The sequence below is a fragment of the Periplaneta americana genome, chromosome 13 (genome assembly GCF_040183065.1).
Source record: "Periplaneta americana isolate PAMFEO1 chromosome 13, P.americana_PAMFEO1_priV1, whole genome shotgun sequence".
In the NCBI taxonomy this organism is placed as follows: domain Eukaryota; kingdom Metazoa; phylum Arthropoda; class Insecta; order Blattodea; family Blattidae; genus Periplaneta; species Periplaneta americana.
This window is the reverse complement of record NC_091129.1, coordinates 145670206-145692847: the sequence shown is the minus strand read 5'-3', so window position 1 is coordinate 145692847 and position 22642 is coordinate 145670206. Positions and strand designations below refer to the sequence as shown.

Sequence of the window (22642 nt, the reverse complement as noted above, 5' to 3'; positions counted from 1 at the left end):
CCCATGCTTTAGAGATTTTGTAGCGTCCCACTTCTTAGTAGAGAAACAGATGGCTTGTTCTTGCGTAAAAAAAAGAGAGAGAGAGATCAGTTAATACAGTAAAACTTCATTTACAGGTTTTTTATGAGGGGTTTGAAGAAAAATTCAATAATTGTGAAAGAAAAAGAAACCGAAATGACATTTAATAACTTTTTATTTTACAGAAAAGTTGTTTTGGACTTCATAGAATAAACCATGCCCTCAGATTATGTCGTCGTGTGAATGCAAGAACTAGGTAACTCGAAATTTGCGTTTTTTAGTTACCTCTTTTATAGCATAGCAAAAATCGCACAAAATGTAATGCAAGAACTTGGTAACTGATCAAACGATACCAGCTACATTTTCCAATATAACAAATAGGTAAATGAAAACGAGACATATTTCTTAGTGCAATAACTAAGTAAATAGGCAATGTCACAAAATATGAAAAATCAAGTTATCTAGTTCTTGTATTCACACGATGATGTGATAACTATTTCATAATTTGTTTATTTACACCCTAATGTGAAAACATAATTTTGAGCAGAATTGATCTAGAGTGTACAACTGATGTTTCGTATTTACCCAAGGGTTGAAAAATATATTGTGTAAGTGTAAAAACGAATAAACAAAAAACTTATATTCGAAATAATAACAACTACTACTACTATTAATTGGCTTTTAAGGAACCCGGAGGTTCATTGCTGCCCTCACATAAGCCCGCCATTGATCCCTATCCTGAGCAAGATTAATCCCTATCCTGAGCAAGATTAATCCAGTCTCTATCATCATATCCCACCTCCCTCAGATTCATTTTAAGATTATCTTCCCATCTACGTCTCAGCCTCCCCAAAGGTCTTTTTCCCGCCGGCCTCCCAACTAACACTCTATATGCATTTCTGGATTCGCCCATACATGCTACATGTCCCGCCCATCTCAAGCGTCTGGATTTAATGTTCCTAATTATGTCAGGTGAAGAATACAATGCGTGCAGCTCTGCTTTGTGTAACTTTCTTCATTCTCCTGTAACTTCATCCCTCTTAGCTCCAAATATTTTCCTAAGAACCTTATTCTCAAACACCCTTAATCTCAGTTCCTCTCTCAAAGTGAGAGTCGAAATAATAACATGGAAAGTATTAGGAATTTTGCCATACCTTAGAAAAACAACAAATAAAACGAATAAAATAAGTTTTAATGTACTAGAATTTCTAAGACAAAACAAAGGATTGTGGGAGAACAAAAAATTCGATTAAATAAATTCTTCTTTGTAACATTCTCCAAAGAAATCTCTATGTCGTGTTTCACAAGAAGTGGGCGTTTCAAATACCTTAGCCCTACTAAACTTCTATAGTCCAAGAGTTACAGCAGCATGGCAATATAAGTTGAATGAATTTCTGTAATTTGGCTTTACAGAACATATTGATATTGTTGATACACATAAAATAATTTTCTCTGATGAGGCAAGGTTTCATTTATCTTGTGCTGAACTACGTTGAAGGTTACAGACATATATTGCTGCTGTCTGTGTCACATGCCGCTTAACACATATGTATGCCCTTCATCAGCTCATACCTGTATATGTTAATGCATTCAAAATGTAGAATGATACTTTGAAAGAAAAATCCAAGTACGCTTAATGAGAATACAGTTTGAAAACTTCTTGATTCTGCAGACTGGAACTGCTGGCTTTTCATAGTGGAGCCAAAATTTGAAATCATTGTAGGCTCTACTACTGTGAAGTAATGGTTAACATGTTTGACTGTGAAACGAGTGGGCCTGGGTTCAAATCCTGGTTGCACAAGTTATCTGGTTGGGATTTATTCTCAACCAATTGAAGCAGAATTGCCAGGTCTCTGCCAGTGAGTGACCGGTAAATTTCAAATGGCTTATCTTGCTTGGTCGTGGGCATCAGAGCATTAAAAAGCATTGTAAACTTCTGCCACCTCTCTTCCCTGTCATCGCAAACTGTGATGTTGCACAAAAGCAGAAATATAATACAAGAACTGTTTTAGATCTCAGACTCAATTCATATAATAATAATAATAATAATAATAATAATAATAATAATAATAATAATAATCCGTGGCGCTACAGCCCGTGAAGGGCTAGACCGACCAGCCAGCTGCTGGCCTCACGCCCACATGTCGAAGCAGAGGTGGACGATCATCCAACCAGAATGGAGGTATCGTGTGGTTAGCACGATGATCCCCCCCCCAGCCGTTATAGCTGGCATTCGTAACCGGATTTCGCTACCTATCGTAGCTCCCCAAGTGCATCACGATGCTGGGTTGGCACCGGTCCCATACACTGGCCGAAATTTAATGAGAAAATTTCTTCCCCCATGAGGACTCGAACCAGCGCGCATTCCGTAACGCGAGTCCTAGACAGGATAATTTATTCATATAATAATAATTCCCATAGAATTAAATTCACGGTGCAATTTGCTGTACACGTACAAGATCGAGGCAATTAGGCAAAAAATACAGTGGTAAGTTACCTATATTTAATACAAGAGTGATAAAGCACAAGAAGCTTCAGGCTGCAGTGCTAGCCTTCAGGTCCCTCCTCCGTATAAAATAACGAAAAAAAAAATCTAAACGCAAATTAAAGGAATTTAATAACTGCAAATGTGTTTATATATATATTTTGTTAAGTTCGTTAATCTTACATAGGCAATCTGAGAAATGTAGAGGTTATGACGCTCTGTGTTCTTCTTGAGTTTTTTACAATTGTACGGTGCAATCCGTTGGTGCAATCACTCTTAGGAAAAACTAAATCTACATAGGCATATTCCTTTTGTCATTTGTTTAACATTATCTGAACAACTATTATAATTAACATAAGAACTTTAAAGTAATGTGTGTATTATTATATACAGTATGGTTGTGCTAGGTTTCTCATCTCACACGCATCTAAGGGAAATTTTCAGTCACTAGCATTATTTTAATGTGCATTGAGTACTTTATAGCTGCATAAATTATACAAGGTACAGTGACCTTAAGAATGCATTTTGTTGCTTCGTACAAATGTATTTATTTGTAACAAAAATTAACACTGTATGATGACGTATATCGAAATGGTATGCAATGAAATTATTTTTACATTGTGTTATATAGGCCACAAAATAATATCACACAATTAAAATTAAAATTCTGTATTATTATGGAGCTATATTTATCTGTACGAAATACTTGGTAAAAGTAATGGTATCTCTTTTGATTTTGAAATCGGATGTGCTAAATGTAAGATGGCTGATTGTGAGACGTGACGTATAGTTTGTGGTTTCTCTGATTTTTTTTAGTATGCAAACAATTCGTTATAATTATTTGTGACAATATTAATATTAACTCTGCTATCACAGTTCGCATCTATTCAGAATAATATAGAAAGGTAGGTTGTCGATGTAAGCCTTAATTGCTAGTAAAGGTATGCATGTTCATTACTTGTCATATGTCTGAATTCAAGCCGTGTGTTGTAGTGGTGTTAGAAGAGGTATTTGTTGATGCTAGTATTGCAAAACATTTCTCCACAATTTTCAGTAATTAATGTCTTACGATAATCCCATGTATAATTACGTGGTTCATGACGAATGTCACTTTTTGTATTGATACTTTAAGAAGACTTGTATGTTTTGATAAACAACGTTTGTATACAACAGTAGGCCTAATAGTAAATATGTGTACAACAGTAATGGTAAATAAAACATGTGAAACGGAGATAGTTGACTCCTTTACAAAGACTGGAGAATTCAGTAGTTTTATACTGACGGCATCATCTGATGTTCTTCAAAATAAACAATGTATGTATCTACTTAAAATTACACGTAGGCTGCATGTAAAGTGCGTAAACTATAGATCCAGTGTAAGCTGTAGAATTTAGTCTGTTGCCAAACTACCCATTCGTACCATAAAAATAAATAGGACCTTTTGTACTGTGATTTCTTGTCATAAAGTACCAAAATCCTGACCGGTAATTATTTACTCTAGCTGACGGCGCGTTTTCTAGACAAAATTTATTTGGAAGTGCATGGTTTGATTTAGGGAATACGTGCAAACTACTAAAATTATGCGGACAGCAATAAATAACTCAACCTTGCCACAGTCCTTGGTCTCCTGTCACTTAGCTATCCCCCCGTCTAACCCACTCTAAACCTTATAACTTTGTCACAGTCTTCACCTGTTATACTTAGTTACCCCTCATCTAACCATGTCACATTCCTCAGTCTCTCGTCTAACCTTTAACTCGCAATATTAACGGAAATGTACAGCAACCGGAGAGAAAAAACATAGTGCAAAACGATCCTCACGATTAGACACTAAAACTCCATTATAGGATAAGACAAAATTACAGACCAACTCATTAATACACCACAACGCCCTGTAGATAAGGAACATCAAAACAAATACATGAACCTCAGTCGCCTATCCAAGAATACATAGGCCTATTATAACTTACCTTGAAGTCGTAAATACCAACTAACTAAATGAAATGAAAATTATTGTTCTCCGCTCAATTTTAATAGTTTTTACGTATTCTCCAACTTAAATCAAGGAGTTCTGAATCAATTTTGTCGCGAAAACGCACTGTCAGTGAAAGTAAATATTTATCACATGGGTCGACCTGGTTGGCAAGTTGGTATAGCGCTGGCCTTCTATGCCAAAGGTTGCAGGTTCGATCCCGGGCCAGGTCGATGGCATTTAAGTGTGCTTAAATGCGACAGGCTCATGTCAGTAGATTTACTGGAATGTAAAATAACTCCTGCAGGACAAAATTCGGCACATCCGGTGACGCTGATATAAGCTCTGTAGTTGCGTCGTTAAATAAAACATAACATTTAACGTTTTATCACATGGTGGCCATATTTTGAGTGAATGTACAACATTAAGATCTACTTCTTGTTGCTATTTTTTTTTTATTATCATTAAACTTTGACCTTGTAACTAGTAATTTTTTATTGTCGCTGCATTAAATCTAGGCTACAGGTGTTTTCACATCCTTGTTTATTTCGCTTTTGAGTGAATAAATGTAAGTTATATAATACAGTGGTCTCAAGAATTATGCCGAAATGTTTGTATTTATTATTTGTTACAGTGTTGTGGTGGGAAAAAAAAAAAAAAAAAAAAAAAAAAAAACATTTAGGCTAAGTTGAAAACTTCAAAGAAAAGGAGTTTAAGGAAGTTTAGTTAATATAAGTCACTAAGGATGCAGGTCATTAATAATGTGTATGGGTATGGAAAGTTAACTTATATCCACCTTGTTAAGTAATCTGATAACTTCTAGCCACTAATTTTAGGCTAAATCTTGAAAGTTGTTGCTGGTCCAATGGCACTTGACATTGAAGTTATTCATCATCTTGCACGCCAATATTTTTGCACGATGCCAGCTGTTTATATAACAAAACGTTACGTGCTGTCTCTTCTCACTTTATAGATCTCTTGGATATGGAACAACAAGTTTTGATGGAGAAATCATTGCAATAAGTGAAAGTCTCTGGAATCTTCTATGCCACATCAATAAATTTAAGAATGCAGTTATATTGTCAGACTCCAAAGCAGCTATTCTATCAATAGTCTTTAAACACACACCTTCATCTCAAACAGCAGAAATAACTAAAATGCTCTCTCAATTAATAAAACTCAATAAAAGAATTGTATTTATTTATTTTATTTTATTGGATTATTTTACGATGCTGTATCAACATTTAGGTTATTTAGCGTCTGAATGATATGAAGGTGATAATGCCGGTGAAATGAGTCCGAGGTCCAACACCGAAAGTTACTCAGCATTTGCTCATATTGGGTTGAGGGAAAACCCCGGAAGAAACCTCAACCAGATAACTTGCCCCAACTGGGATGCGAACCCGGGCCACCTGGTTTCGCGCCCAGACGCGCTGACCGTTACTCCACAGGAAGAATTGTATTCCAATGGATACTGTCCCATTGTGGAATCCTGGGAAACGAGAATGCGGACGCTTTAGCAAAGAAGGGCAGCACTGCTACTTACAGACCTGTTACTAAATCTACGTATTACTCTGTGAAAAGATTTATTAAGTCTACATACTTAGACTTCAACAAACAAAATTTGATAACACAATCCCAAGGGAAAAAATGGAATTCTCTGCATCATAATCCACAGTTAATTCCCGATTTAGGCTACCACGAAAATCGTCTGTAGCTGCATTTAGATTGGCAGCAGGCCATGATTGTTTGGCCAGACACCTACATAGAATTGGAATATATCAGTCCCCTAACTGCCCATTGTGCAACTCAAACCAAGAAATGGATACGGAACACCTCAAAATCTGTGCTTCAGTGGCTGACCATGATAATATCTTTGAAAAATATTGGAGTGCAAGAGGTCAAATGACTTTATTGTCGAACGCCTGGCATTAGAAAACAACAAACAACATATAACAAAACTGTTCATCTTTTGACATGTTCCATGTTCAGCTTTTCATTTACATTACACAATACACAGGCGAATTTATGGAAAATTCCTACCCTGTGCAGGGGCTTGCTACACAAACATGACCGGTTAGCAACCTGAACATGCAACAGCGGATTTACATGGCCCTTGGGTGTTTATTTCGGGGTTAGTCAATAAAATTTTCCATGTTTTACCTTTTGCTACCTTTTACAGAATTAAATGGAAGTCACTTATTAGATGGTTGTAAATTTCATTGCTTTTTTTAGCCAAACCCTCTGCTGTTTAATTTTTCTTTACACCATAATGGGAAGGAATCTACTGTAAACTATTATCTTTTCTGTGGTTTAGTTACCAGTAGGTAATAAATCATTTTTTTACAATCCTGAATCTTAGAACACAGTTTGGCCCTCACCTGTTTTATGATGGATTAAAAAAACATGTGTTCAGAAAACAATACAGGATTCAGGACCTGAAAATGCTGTAATGGTGAAAACTTTTGTCCTTCACATATTTCTGTAATATTTTAACTGTCTTACTAATAAAAACCCTATATACAGACGTGTAACTGTCTTATACTTATACAGTGAGTAGCTCGTTTATAAGTCGTGTGGGAATTCCTTACTAATAATCACTACATACGTCGTATATAACAGTACAACTGTTACACAGCTACGTCATAGTTTCGTCATTACTTCGTTACGAAAGGTAATAGAATATCTGAGGTTCTCAATTGCATCCGGTAGAGCGCTCTAGTGTGGCGTGTTAAATATCGATAGTACAACTGGCTCTAATCAATTACCACACTGCGTTTTGGTCAAAGAGTACAAGCTACAGCAATATTATTCTAATAATTCTATGATCTTTGGTTTGTTCTTTTGTGGTTACAAGGTAACCATAAACATAAAATGACAGTCCATACGAACAGCTGTTAGAGAGGCGGCCATTTTTTCGCTATATACAACGCTTAAACAAGGGGTTTCGTGTATATAACTACTGCAAAGCAATTCCCATTGTATAGTTACAGACTGTTTATATACATCCATAGCTTATTCACGATTTATTAGTAACGTTTTCTGTCTCAACTCTGCATAAGTCTCGTATAAAAACTATACACTGTTTATTAGTAAGACTGTAAATGTTTGAGTAAACTTAAAACAATCCATTGAAAAATATGTGTAATAATATTGTTGAATTAGGGTAAACTTCGCTCCACTTCACATGAATGTATTTAGTATTTGAGTGACCCAATCTCTGCTGGAGACCAATCTGTAGGCAATGCAGTATTGTCAGTGTCATTACCAGTGTTTGCTACTACCACCAGCATTTTCTCCCAATTAGAACTTCTCTTCATAATGCTTGAATACTCGGCTCTCAGTCTTTCTCCAAAACTGTTTGTTACTTCTTGAAGTATAGTTTCCACTTCATGACTTGCACTGAATTATGGAGTGGAATGCCCCTTACTTCTAGTTTTTTTACATGAGCAGCCCTTGACTTCAGGCGGTAGACAGTTCCAGTGACGAGAAGTAGCAACAGTGAAAGATGGTGAATTCAGAGATGATGTGTGAAGTGGAATTTCTAGTGTGTTATCACTAGGGCTAGGATTTTGATGACCTATAAATCATGAAAAAATGTCCTAAAACAATGCATTTATGACCTAAAAATCTTTCAAAAATGCCCTAAAAATTGATCTTGCATAATTGGCTTAGTAGGAAAAGAGGTTTTGTATACTACCTAATATTTAGACTAGTAATTAAATTAAATTCTATTACTAACATTTAAGTTTATTTAATTTTACATACTTTTTTCTAAGTAGTACACTTTAATTAATTATTTTACCTGATGTAGTTTCCATGTAGTCTGCCACAAGGCCACTTTTATCCGGAACTAGCAGGTATAGAGGAGTCTATATTGAAGGAGTGGTTGGACTGATCCATTACAAGGGGTGTACTACGTCAAAATGGCAATATTTGTGTAGAAAAACAATTAAAATAAAATACAAAATAATGGGTATTAATGGAAAAAAATATGTAGAGGAAATATCAAAGGAAATAAACATTATTTTACATTAATAATGGGGATTTATGGTCAAAATTGAATGAAAATGCTTAAAAAGTGACGGAATAAAACAAAAAATTCTCCTGTGAGCTGAAACAGGCAAAAAATGCAAAAAAATGCCCTAACAAATGTGTCTTAAAACACTCAGTTTATCACCTAAAATATAAATACTAAAGCAGCAATGTTTCTGGCTTCCTAGAAAAAAAATGCAATTTCATCAAAATCCTAGTCCTAGTTATCACGCTGTGATCTAGAATATTATGATAACGAGAGAGAGTATGGAAATGGGCGAATAAATAAGAGGGGGATGAAGTGTGCATAATTCGATACAAGAGAGAAAGCAAGTGCAGATTTCTTCTCTCATGTAACCTAAGCCATGATAACTACTCGAAAGAATGTGAGATATGATCATAGTATCGAACATTACAAATGAAGTGGTTGGACACTTTTTAGGAAATTTTAGGCATTTATAAGTAAAATAGGCATTAGAGGCGTTATTATTTGCATGTAATATTCCAAGTGCCACCGGCGTGGCTCAGTCAGTTAAGGCACTTGCCTGCTGGTCTGAAGTTGCGTTCGGGCGTGGGTTCGATCCCCCCTTGGGCTGATTACCTGGTTGGGTTTTTTCCGAGGTTTTCCCTAACCGGGATGTGACTGCAAGGTAATCCTCGGCTTCATCTCGCCAAATACTATCTCGCTATCACTAATCTCATCGATGCTAAATAACCTAGTAGTTGATACAGCGTCGTTAAATAACCAACTAAAATAAAAATAAAAAATATTCCAAGTTACCACAGGTAATTAACCCAACAACCTACGTTTTCAGTTTAAGGATTAAAATAGACAAATGGGCAGCTGCAGCTTAATAATCACATTTTATATATTATTATGTTTCGTCTATCAGTAATGAATTTCTTTTTGTATTTGGTTCAATCAGACAAATTTTTACGTACGTATCAATATTTGCGATCTCTAGAATCTGAAAATGTCATGGATTATTGCGTCATCAGTTGTAAGAAATTCGTTTTCTCTGCCTGCCATCACCATATGTTCATCTTTGATAGAATTGAAATCAAGTGAACAATAAAGCTATTCATTACCACTGAAGTCCTCTCTAACTGCAGTTCAATTTAGAACTAGGCCTACTTGGGAAGCACAGATGGAACTATTATCTTATTGAAAATCAAACATTTTGTTAAAATAACAGATTTAAACATGTTAACAAAGGTGAAGAAATCGTCTGTTTGATGTACAAATTTTTCTAGGGAGGCGTGTTTTAGAGAAAACTAGAAGTAAGTTTTTTTGTGACATATGCATTTGTGTTGAGGTTTGTTTGTACAGACTGTTGTAGGGCCTACCTGACTACTGACAAGAGAGAGAATGTTTGTATGAATGAGTCAATTGTGTGCACAATGCAGCATCTCTGAATGGATTGAATAGATATATGGATCATTCTATAGTTCTGGTTGTGACATTACAGTAATCGAGGTGGTTTATAACTCCAGTTCATAGAAACTGATGGCTTTAGAGCTCTGAAATTATTGTTGTTTGCGGGAGAGCCATAGATGGTATTATTTTTCACAAAATAAATTTCAGATTTCTGTCTAATTACTACAAATTCAAGAAGGGTAGCCTGTGTGACTAAACTGTCTCGTATCTGTATTGTTAAGAAAAAAATACCTAGCTGTATGCACTAAATTAATATGTCATCATCATCCTCCTCCTCACAGATTGTAGTCCTTTGAAGAACTGTTACGGTCTACCAAAGTTTTCTTTCCATCATTTCTCAGGACGTCCTAACGACCTTTTTCCTGTTGGATTATAATTCAGAACTGCTTTTGGTATTCTATTGTTTGACATTCGATTTACATGTTGGAGCCAGTTTCAGTCTGAGACAGTAAGATTGGTTTAGTTATACTTGATTGTTTACAGTGTGTTGTGCAACATTTAAACATAATTATTTTAACCAGAAACAAACTGGCCTCTGTTCATGATTTTGTAGCTCTTTGGAAGTGTGCAAGTGATCACTGAAGTGTTTTCACATAAACTGTCATCTTTGTTCAATTCCTAATTTTTCATATAGGTACTGGTATGTTAGAAGTGCTTGATCAGTTAACTTTTGAAACATTGTATACAAATTTTCCGAAAGCAGAATAGCTCCTTAGGTTTATAGTGAGTACTCTCTACAAAGAACAATTGGGCGGAACTGAATAATTATCAAAGCGAAGAAAATATCAATCATTCTGTTTGTAGATGATCAGCTCATAGTACCAGATTCAGAAGATAATTTATAGATTGCAAGTCACAAATTAAATAATCATTTTAAAAGATTCTGGTTCTCAATTTCTCAAGTAATTTTGATTCTAGATAAAAACCCAAAAAGAAGTACAGTATTAATTAACAACTAAATTTCCAAGTAAGGAAATAGTTTAGATTAGCACAACTTCATTCCTTATTCTGTCTGTCCATTTCCATTCTTCCCCATATCCACATTTCATATGTTTTTAGTCGTTTCTCTTCACTTTATCGTAATGTCCACCTTTCTGCCCCATGCAGTGCCACACTCCATACAGTGCATTTTATTAATTTCTTCCTTAGTTCTTTTTCCAGAGATCTGTAGAACATGCTCCTTTTTCTGTTAATAAAAGCTTTCTTTGCCATTGCTATTCTCATTTTGACTTCCTGGCAGCAACTCATGTTACTATTGTCCAAATTTTACCAGAGGATCCCTGCGAGGGGAGCATAATCCTTGCGGGGTAAGAGGAAGGAGTAAGCCAGTAACTCAGCGTTCTTGAAGGAGCAGGTGGATGGAAGTGGTGTCATTGGTCGGCTGGGACAGACAAGCTCAGTCAATGGTCGGCCTGTTCCGTGTCGGGGATAGGTTATAAGAGTGGGAGGAAAACTCTCGTTCCTTGCTCGGATCTTCTCGTGAAATGCGGACAGTACTTATAGTATGCCCCCAAGTATTTGAAGCTGTCCACTTGTTCCATTGCCTGATTTCGAATTCGCACGTTTACCTTCTTGAGTTTTCTTTCGATAACCATGATGTTCGTCTTGTTTGGATTTGTCTTCATCCCATACTGCTCACAGTTAATTTTTCAAAATAACCAACTCAGTTGTGCTTTTAAGAGACAGCCTTGAAGCAGTGTGAGGTTTTTAGTTGTGAATTCGAAACGTGAAGAAGACGGATGCCTTCGTTTTACATGTGATGTCTCAACATATTACTATAGCTCGCGCAAGGAACGATTACCGAAAAGCAATGGTGGCGTTACTGTCTGTTTTGACGTGTGTATGTAGGCACGCCGAGGGGGGCGAGAGCTGGGGACCGATGGGAGTACTGTCTCTTCCAAGAAGATGAACAAGTGAAGACATCGCTATGGAAATAAAGGAAGTGGCAAGAGAAAAATTCGAAGCTAATTAAACGCGCAACATATGTTTACGAATTAAATAATGATACCGTGCGATACAAGACACGTATTCACATGCAATGGAACAAACTAAAGTCGTAATGTAACTATCACAACGCAAGACTGATTTTATCGATGCCATTTTTCTTCCGACTGTATTCTTGAATATTATTCAAGTTATCTCGTGACCTTTCCTGTCGCCCGCTCTTCCTTATTGCATTGTATCACAGTCTAGTATATACAGTCGCGAAGCTCAATACGTAGTAAATATGCAAACATTAGATAGTTGCTCACCACTAGGATCGCTGATATCGCCTCATTACAGGCAATGCAAAATAGTACCGTCACAGTCTATTGTTTCTAGCACCCTCAAAACTGAAGCTTCGTGACTGTATATAGTAGACTGTGATTGTATCATTCGCATTCCTTCCGTTGGTATTCCCTGCTTCCGAGACCTATAGTATATGTCGTGGATTGAAGGTTTGTCGTGTGTTTTGTCAGATTGGAAATTCATGGAAGGAAGCTTACAGTAAGCACAGTGTGTTGTGTGGTAAACTCTACTGTTCTCCAACTAGGAGATTAACCGTGAAAGGAATGTGCTTACTATTGCGTCATCTATTGGAGCGAAGTAGATAGATAATATTACCGTTATAACGTCAGTTTAAAACACATGCTCTCCTGCATATGTTATTTCCTGTATGGAGGGATTAAAAGACCGGGAGATTAACCGTGATCTAATTTTGTAACTAGGATAGTATAAATATTTGTGTATCAGTGTTATCGTTTGTGCTTTGATAGTTAGCCAATGGAGATGCGTGTACCCACGTGTGTGACCTTATGACGTCTTATGACATCAACATTCATTCACAGCATAACCTTGCTGCGTCTCATTCCTCTGAGACTTTCTCCTGGTTGGAGTACAGGTACAGTATACAAGTTTGAAGAAGAAATGATTAATCCTGGTTGAGGATAATGGATTCATAGACGGTAGGGAAATAAGGGAATCCTAAGCATGTGGCTTCATAGGCTGAGACCATAAGCTTAAGTAGGTCTAGTATATGTCTGCGTGTAAAATGCCCATTAATTATAATTTAACATATAAAACCCTCCACTATTTCGTTCTTGTTGTTTGGTAATAAATCTTACTAAAATAACGATTTTCGAAATCTCTGGTAGAAAGGAGTCGATTCAGAATCTCACTGGTTCACAGCTTTTTATGACGACATGTACGTGTACAAGGTACAATAATTGAAAATCTGAGTGAAATAAGCTGAGACCAGTCGAAAAGACTCAGCGTTGTAGATGTCACGTACCTACTTTACACAGGAAACCAACCAATAATAAGTCATATTCTGTGGAAGCTATTATGAATATTTTAATCGTGCTAGAAGCTTTTCTGTTGCTTAACAGTAAGCAGCTTTTGCAGAATTTTTCATTTTAACTCGTGAGTTTTTTTATTCGTTACGTCCTGTTTGATGAGAAATGCAGTTGGTTTCATGTAAGATAGTGGGAATTTCTTTTATGATCAGAAGTGAATAACCCTCCTCACGAGTAAGTGACCTGGCAGACTTTGTAAGCTTCATAGGTTCCACCAAACGTTTCAGCCGTATAACAGTTTGCTGGCTAGAGTTCAATTCCCGATTTCAGTGCAGTAAATCATTGTAGTGTCCGTTGCACAGTGGTTCGAATCGCATAAAACTCGGACAAAATTAATAATTCCTCTTCTAGTAGTCATATTTGCTTGAAATTTTGTACATTGGTTACTAATAACATGTGTTTAACGTGTGCAAATTTTAATGATATTTAGAAAAGAATAACTACCCTTTCCGAATGGTGAGAGAATTGTGTTCAGTAGTAAAGGTGAAATTATAGAGTTCGTCACATTTATTTTATTGCATAACTCGATAAATGCGTTTTTCTTAGTGAATGCATTCTTTTATCTAATAGCCTAAATAATCCGTTCATTTATTTCAGTAGGTTATTTTACGACGCTTTATCAACAGCTTAGGTTATTTAGCGTCTGAATGAGATGAAGGTGGTAATGCCGGTGAAATGAGTCCGGGGTCCAGCACCGAAAGTTACCCAGCATTTGCTCATATTGGGTTGAGGGAAAACCCCAATCCGTTCATATTTTCGTAATATTTTAGGGGTATCCAAAATTTTATGTGCTGTTTAGTACTAGTGATGGTATAGGCCTAACTTGTACAGCTTACAGAAGGACAACAAAATGTAAGCGAAACAATTTTTCAATCGCTTAATAAACTGGAAAAATTTTGCATGGATCAAAGATTCATTCATAGTTTTCTGGCCAGGGGCATGTCTTTCACTACAAACCCAGCATTCTCCAGCCTTTCCTATTTTCCGCCTTCCTTTTAGTCTCCGTATATGGTCCATATATTTTAATGTCGTTTATTATTTGATATCTTCTTCTGCCCCGAACTCTTCTTCCGTTCACCATTCCTTCCCGTGCATCGTTCAGTATGCAGTTTCTTCTCAGCCATTGACCCAGCCAATTTCTTTTCCTGTTCCTGATCAGTTTCAGCATTATTTTTTCTTCATCCACTCTTTCCAACACAACTTCGTTTCTTATTCTGTCTGTCCATTTCACACGTTCCATTCTTTTCCATATCCACATTTCAAATGCTTCTAATCGCCTTTCTTCACTTCGTCGTAATGTCCATGTTTCTGCTCCATACAGTGCTACACTCCACACAAAGCACTTCACTAGTGTCTTAGTTATTTTTCCAGAGGTCCGCAGAAGATGCTCCTTTTTCTATTAAAAGCTTCCTTGTTTACACCAATTATTTTGCAAAAACGAAATTATCAAAAAAAATTAGGTTACAGTTTTATTATTAGTATAGAATTCAGCGATGCTCAACTGGCGGCCCGCGGGCCGGGGACCTAATTTATTCTGGCCCGTGGAGTATGAGGTTTAATGAAATATCACATTTCTAAGGGAACACGTTTTGAATTCTGTTGAACTGCAAAACAATCTTGAAAAGGTTGAACCCTAAAGAAACTTAGCATTTCTTGCCGATATCACTCTACATCTGAATGTCCTAAATTTGTAATTGCAGGACGGGAAAGAGGCAGTAAGTCAAATGGTCGGCTTTATTAACAGTTTCCGTAAACATATTTATTATTTAGTTCTGCATTAGAGAAAAATAACCTGTTACATTTTTCTTGTTATCGGAAGTCTTTGGAGAAGAAAGCATGTAATATATGAAGAGTCCACTGCAAGAATGATGGATGTCATTTGGAATACATTTTGCAGGAGAAGCAATTGAAAGTTTGAAATGCTTAGCGCTCAAAGCTTAACTGTGATTTTCCGATCATTACTGGACAATGACTATCAGTGTTAATGCCATATAACTCTCTATGTACATTCTATATGTCTTAAGCTATGTATTGACAGTCTTGGTTTATTTTAGACAAGAAAGTGACATCCATCATTCTTGCAGTGGACTCTTCATATATAATAAAATTAAATTAATGAGGACTTGACCAGAGTTTGACCGACGTTTTCAAGATTTCCAAAGCTCTTGTCCTGATATTTCTTTGTTCAATAATCCTATAATTTGATATCGAATCTCAGCTAGGTCATCTGGAAGCAGAGATTTGTGAACCTCAGTGTGATCTATGCATCAAATTCCTGCGACTAGAACGTTATCCACTGCTGTGCAACTGAGCTCTCCAACTTTGTTTTTTTTTTTCTCTCAAGCACCCACATACGCAGAGCTGCGTTTTATTCACTGACTCATGTAAAATCTAAGAACAGAAACAGACTTTCAGATACAGTGATATCTTCGAGTGGTAACCTCATAATTATACGTGGATTTTAAATCATTGGTTTCCCATATTCAGAAAACTCAATGTTCTTATTAACAACGTATGTAGAAGGATTTCAATTATTTAAGGACCATAACAATATGGTCCACAAGATTTTTTATGTTTCTTTCTGCTGAAAAAGGAATAATTTTGTCTATTAACTTACTATTTTCTGATGAAGGATCGATGGTGCGGAGAAAAATCCTCTCCGGCACCGGGATTCGAACCCGGATTTTCAGCTCTACGTGCTGACGCTCTATCCACTAAGCCACACCGGATTCCAATTCCGATGCCGGATTGAATCCTCTCAGAATGATAACGTAGAATTCCTACACGGAAATATCATATGTACTTTGGTACATCGCAATAATATTACTATTTTCTGTTGAGTAGTGACAAATTTCGATGCACCTGGCCTTTAAACTAAATTATATGCATTGTAGAAACTTGTATTTTTCTATCTGCATGCATAAAACTAAACTTAAAAGCATGATCTGGCCTCTGATTGCGTTCTCTGAATTGAATTTGGCCATCCCTGGTATAATTAATATTGAGGAGAAAAATTCGCTCCGGCGCCGGGAATCGAACCCGGGTCCTTGGTTCTACGTACCAAGCGCTCTGACCACTGAGCTACGCCGAATTCACTCCACAGCACCGGATCGAATTCTCCTCCTTCAATGTTTCCCTTTGTGGCCTGACTCCATGTTAGGCATATGTTGATGTATATGTCCAGTGTCAACTGCCATTATATTAGGATCGCACTCAGCTGAGTGACTTATTTGGCCGGGATTCCGCAGTTAAGTGCACAGTAATCTGTACAGATATATGCTAGCTATGAGAATATTATAGATTTATTAATTTGTCATACAGAATAATATCTGTAATGTTGACAATATTTGAGGAGAAAAATTCGGCGTAGCTCAGTGGTCAGAGCGCTTGGTACGTAGAACCAAGGACCCGGGTTCGATCCCCGGCGCCGGAGCGAATTTTTCTTCTCAAATATTAATTGTCAACATTACAGATATTATTCTGTATGACAAATTAATAAATCTATAATATAATATAATATCCCTGGTATAGATTAACAAAGAACATATTTTTTAAACGCAACATAGACACTGAAATGAAAATACTACACATCCATCCAAAAAACTAGAAACTTAACACCCTAGAAAAATATGAAATTTATAAACATACAAAAACGAACCCACATCACATCCTGAACACTCCACTGAATTTCAAAACACACACTCTTTTCGACACAATCATGAACACATCTCACCGCAACAGGAAACCAGAAGACAACGCGGGACCTTCACTGGGCTTCCGATAATGAAAGATACTTCGAAACTAAAATTACAAATATGTATGGATGTATTACCGTCAGAATTACTTATCAATAATCAAAATTAAACCATTAGAATTATTACATGAAATGGTACATAATGACCGACGAACGTTTTCGCCATGAATATGGCATCCTCAGGTCTCATCGAAGCAATGACACATAATGAACACTTATGATTTCTTGTTTAAATACAATAGTTAAAAATGTTTGAAAAAGTTAATATGATAGGCGGTGTAAGCATATGCAATTAAGAACATACGTGTAACATAAAATTTAAAACCATACAAAGTATAGAAAAAACAAATAATGTACTGATGGTTAAATGTACAACGAGATAAAATAATCTGACAATCTTCAATTGCAGATGGTCATAAATCACAAAATAGTAGAACATGCTATGGTACAGACGTGGGCAAATTATTAGCAAAATTTAAGATTTTTATTATATATTTTTACAAAATATGATTCTTCAATTTAGACTACAGTTGACATTTTTGTGTATTTCCAAATTATTAGCAAAATTGAAGATTTGTATTGTATATTTTTCAAAATTTAACTCCTCAATTTGGACTACAGTTGATATTTTTGCATATTTACAAATTATTAACAAAACTGAAGGTTTTTGTTGTATATTTTTACAAAATTCGATTCTTCAATTTCTACTACAGTTGACATTTTGGATATTTCGAAATTATTAGCAAAACTGAAGATTTTGGTTTTATATTTTTACAAAATTTGACTCTTCAATGCAGTTGACAATTTTGCTAATTTACAAATTATTATCAAAATCGAAGACTTTTATTATATATTTTTACAAAACTTGACTCTTCAATTTAAACTACAGTTGACATTTTTGCATATTTCTGTCTACTGTAATGATGGAAATATCCAAAATTGTCAAATGTAGTCTAAATTGAAAAGTCAAATTTTGTAAACAGAATTATCATAAAAATCGTCCATTTTGTTAATAATTTGTCCACGTCTGTATATAGCTCGCTCGTGCTGCTGTTTGAGCGGTGTATGAAACCAAAGTCCTGTAATAGTAATATGCGTTACAAGAGCGATATGTTGAAGTTTTCATGTTCGAGGAAAATTTTGAAAAAGCGAAACGTAGTTGAGCTTTTTTAATTTCCGAGAATTGAAAGAAAACATACCGCTCGTGTATCGTACATTATTTTGTGCGAAGATCGTTTATTACATACCTGAAAGAGGAATTTCTAATTAGTTGCAATGAAATCTCCATCTTGGTTTCTGTTCAATGACGGCAAATTTGCAAAACAAAAATATCTATTTTCAACATTGTTGCTTTAAAATGTTTTCTGTGTTTACTATACTCCAGCAGGCCGTGATATACGTCTGTTTCCCCCCCCCCCAGTCTATAAATGCGAACTTAAAACAAACGGTAAAGTTATGTAATGATTTATTTTTGCATTTTAATATTTTAACAATATTATTTATATAACATATTGCAGTAATAACATCGGCAAGTTTGTTGATTTTTTCACGGCTTCCTTAATGTTACTTGTATCACGAATGCAGTAACAGTGGAGTTGTAGAGTTTACTTAATTTTTTCAAATATTTAAAACCAATAATTAACAGTGCAATTTAGGTGAAATTGCAGTGGTAAGTTTCCAATTTATAATTATTACTATATTGAATGTCTCTAAAAATAATATGTTAAAAGCCTAAAGCAGTAAAATCAATATGTCACTTAAGCGGTAAGAAGAGGGAAATTGTTATGTGTGTTAGGTTGGTAATACTGAATGTGGAATGTTAGACTTTCCGCGGATTGGTTTTGTGCGGAAACCAAGCAAATACGCACGATCTCGCACAAAAAAACATACCCACATCACATTCTGAACGCTCAACTGAATTTCAAAACACTCTTTTCGACACAATCATGAACACATCTCACCGCAACAGGAAACCAGAAGACAGCGCGAGACCTTCACTAGGCTTCCGAAAATGAAAGATACCACTTCGAAACTAGTCACCTAACGCAGTAAAGATATCATTAAGTTATTCAGCAAAATAATAGTAACTTTGTACGCACAAGACAATGGGACTGCATTGATCGGTCTCGCTCTTTCGCTTTCAGAATCAGCATATTCATATGACAATCATATTAATTAAACTCGTATAGGAAGCTGTTATTACTCATAAAATGTCCGCGAACATTTAATTAATTAGCTTTTTAAGTTAGCGCATAAGATATATAATGAGAAAGCGTATGCCATTTCATACGACTCTGGTTATCGAGGTAGATTTTGTGCTTATATATGCATTTTAAAGATTAGTATTACTTACTTACTTACTGGCTTTTAAGGAATTCGGAGCTTCATTGCCGCCCTCACATAAGCCCGCCATTGGTCCCTATCATGAGCAAGATTAATCCATTCTCTATCATCATATCCCACCCCCCTCAAATCCATTTTAATATTATCTTCCCATCTACGTCTAGGTCTCCCTAAAGGTTTTTTTCCCTCCGGCCTCCCAACTAACACTCTATATGCATTTCTGGATTCGCCCATACGTGCTACATGCCCATTATTATTATTATTATTATTATTATTATTATTATTATTATTATTATTATTATTATTATTATTATTATTATTATTATTATTATTATTATTTTCATAAAAGCATCATGTTTGAAGAGAGTGTTAAATATAACCGTTTGAAGGAGTCTGAAAAGAACCATGAAACGTTTCTTCAGTAAGAGAGCCTTTCTTCGCATAAAAGTTTATTGCATCGAACGTAATCTTTAACGGTTGTTCTTGAAATTACAAGTTTGAAAGATCAATTCTCCATATTTGATGGCTTCGTTCCGAAGTTTTATGTACATTACGAGTTATGGTCGGAAAGGCAAACATTTCTAAAGCAGACAACCTAAAGCTACGTGAAGTATACTCTCCATAGCATGGATGGATGCTTTGTCACATTTCCTGCTTCGTTAAGGTCATGGGAAGAAAAAACTATTGTAAAAGAATGGATGAGAATAGTAGAGTCGACATTAACATGGTAAGTGGATTTTATGGTCAGATAATAACAGAAGTCATTGTTTAGGTTAACCAATCTGTGGGGTTCCGTCGGGGATCTGTGTTAAATTTTGTTGCATGGACCAGTTAGCGTCTTGTCATAAGCGTTACAGTTTTATATCGTCAAGTCATAAGATTTAGCGTGCTAGAGGCCTGAGGTTTGAGCTCGAGTTACACAGAGTCGTATAACTGTGCAGATTTTAACAGCTTATTCCTTGGATATAGGCTAGTACAACAAAATTATGATACCAAATGAATATTTTTCTTAGAAAAATAATTTTTCCCCTAAATATAACATACTTTTACTCGATACTTAAAATACTCTCGGTACGATTCTGATTTTTACACTTATCATTAGAGAAACTGATGAGAAGTGATTTAATTCCTATGCAGTTTTTAAATAAAATAGACAGTTTTCTTGCAAATTAAATAAAAATGTTAACACGTATCGTTATTTTCTACCATTAGAAAGTCTGGCAACCCTACCCTAGGGGGAAAAATACAGAAGATAAACTTGCGAATTCTAAATGAGGCAGTAAATCAAGTGGACAGCTTGAAATACTTGGGGTGTACTATAAGCAGTAACATGAGCTGCTGCCAGGAAGTCAAAAGGAGGATAGCAATGACCAAGGAAGCTTTCAATAGAAAAAGAAGCATCTTCTGCGGACCTCTGGAAAAAGAACTAAGGAAGAGAATAGTGAAGTGCTTTGTATGGAGAGTGGCATTGTATGGAGCAGAAACATGGACATTACGACGAAGTGAAGAGAAACGAATAGAAGCATTTGAAATGTGGATATGAAGAAGAATGGAACGTGTGAAGTGGACAGATAAAATAAGAAATGAAGCTGTATTGGAAAGAGTGGGTGAAGAAAGAATGATGCTGAAACTGATCAGGAAGAGAAAAAGAAATTGGTTGGGTGACTGGGTGAGAAGAAACTGCCTACTGAAGGGTGCACTGGATGGAATGGCGAACGGGAGAAGAGTTCGGGGCAGAATAAGATATCAGATGATAGACAACATTAAGATATATGGATCATATGAGAGACAAAGAGGAAGGCAGAAAATAGGAAAGACTGGAGAAAACTGGGTTTGCAGTGAAATACCTATACTTAGGCAGAGCACTAAATTCCTTGACTTTCATGCTCTACCTAAACATGATGCTTGCCGATTGCATGGGACTTGCTCCGCGTGTTAAAGTAAGTTGGTAAGCATTGGATTTCTCCTATTTTGACGGAGCAGTGTCTCGTCTTTCATTTTTTTATTTGGGTGATATTGGCCTTAAGTTTAAGCAGTAAAGACTAAAATTAAACGTCACTGCCGTTTCCATCACTTTGTGATTGTTTCATCATATTTCACATTGCAAGTAAAACTTGTTTCCTTTTACGAGTATATCGAGTTGTAGGTAGGCTTATCATATGTTTGAATTTGATCGAAATTGTTCAGATTTGAAGGTCTAAGTTACTCGGCTTAGTTTGGCTTTTCGAGTTCTGCACACGTTAGACATGCTTGACCCATTGTGCTCCCTTGTGGCATTGGTGAATCCGATGCTGGCAAGTGGGCCATCCTGCCTCAGCCCCCTTATGCTAGGTCCCGTCCGTAGACGAGTTCCTTGATAATCCTCAAGGGTCCGGAGTTCCAAGCACTTTCTGTATCAGCATCGGAAATTCGTACTACCACGAAGACTGCACCCCAGCCTGTTATTATTACTGCAGAAGATAGACGAAATGAGGGAGAGGTAGAGACGTAAACGGGAGTACCGCGAGAAAAACCCTCTACAACGTCTCCTTTGGCCGCCACAAATGCCATTACGCCGTTTCGGAACCTTTTCTCTTCAATTCAATTCAGAATGGTATTCCGTGACCTTAAGATTGATTTTGTAAGTCAGCAAACATCATGTTGAAAGATGAAATATAACAGGTGGAAATGTGCGTGTTGCAAGTCGATTTGTTACAGAAGCGTTTTATTCATTTATCGTCCCCCTATTGATGTTCAGACAGTAATTGACAGTCCCTTTGGAAGTTGCCTTTTTAACTCTTTCTCGTCAGAGAGCGTTTTTTTAACGTTTATTTACGAGTCTGTGCTGGATTCAAAATGTAAGTAACCCTGACATGTAACATCGTTAAATGCCAATAACTCAGTATCTATCTGTAAAAGACAACACAAAGCTGCATGTAATTAAAGGGTAAGTAAAGACATTTCTAGCTATATAATTTAGCCACCGGCCGCGACGTAGGTCAGGCGTTGAGTTTGATGGCAGTTCTTGAATAACACTGAACCCTTCGTAGAACAAGACTTCCATTTGTCGTCTCCTCACAAACCGCATGTAGTACACACTCTTGATCGCTCGGAACAGGTGCACTTGCACCTGCACCTGCTTGTATTTTAAAGACGACACAGAAGTTTGGTATTGCATTTTTTAATAGCTTTTATGTATGCAGTTATGTTAAATTATTTTCCTTCAGGCTTGGAAGTAATTGAATTTTAGAATACCGTAATTTAAAATAGAGCCAGTAACTTA

At 36.2% G+C, this 22642-nt stretch overlaps 1 protein-coding gene across 2 annotated transcripts in view; it reads left to right on the top strand.

The window, feature by feature from the left end:
* The first annotated feature begins 2751 nt into the window (after positions 1–2751).
* Csk (C-terminal Src kinase) overlaps positions 2752–22642 on the top strand; it is a 296279-nt gene continuing 276388 nt past the window's right edge. For both annotated transcript variants that reach the window (XM_069844408.1, XM_069844410.1), the window contains exon 1: positions 2752–3408. The gene's annotated coding sequence lies outside the window, so the exon portion shown is untranslated. The remainder of the gene's footprint in view (positions 3409–22642) is intronic.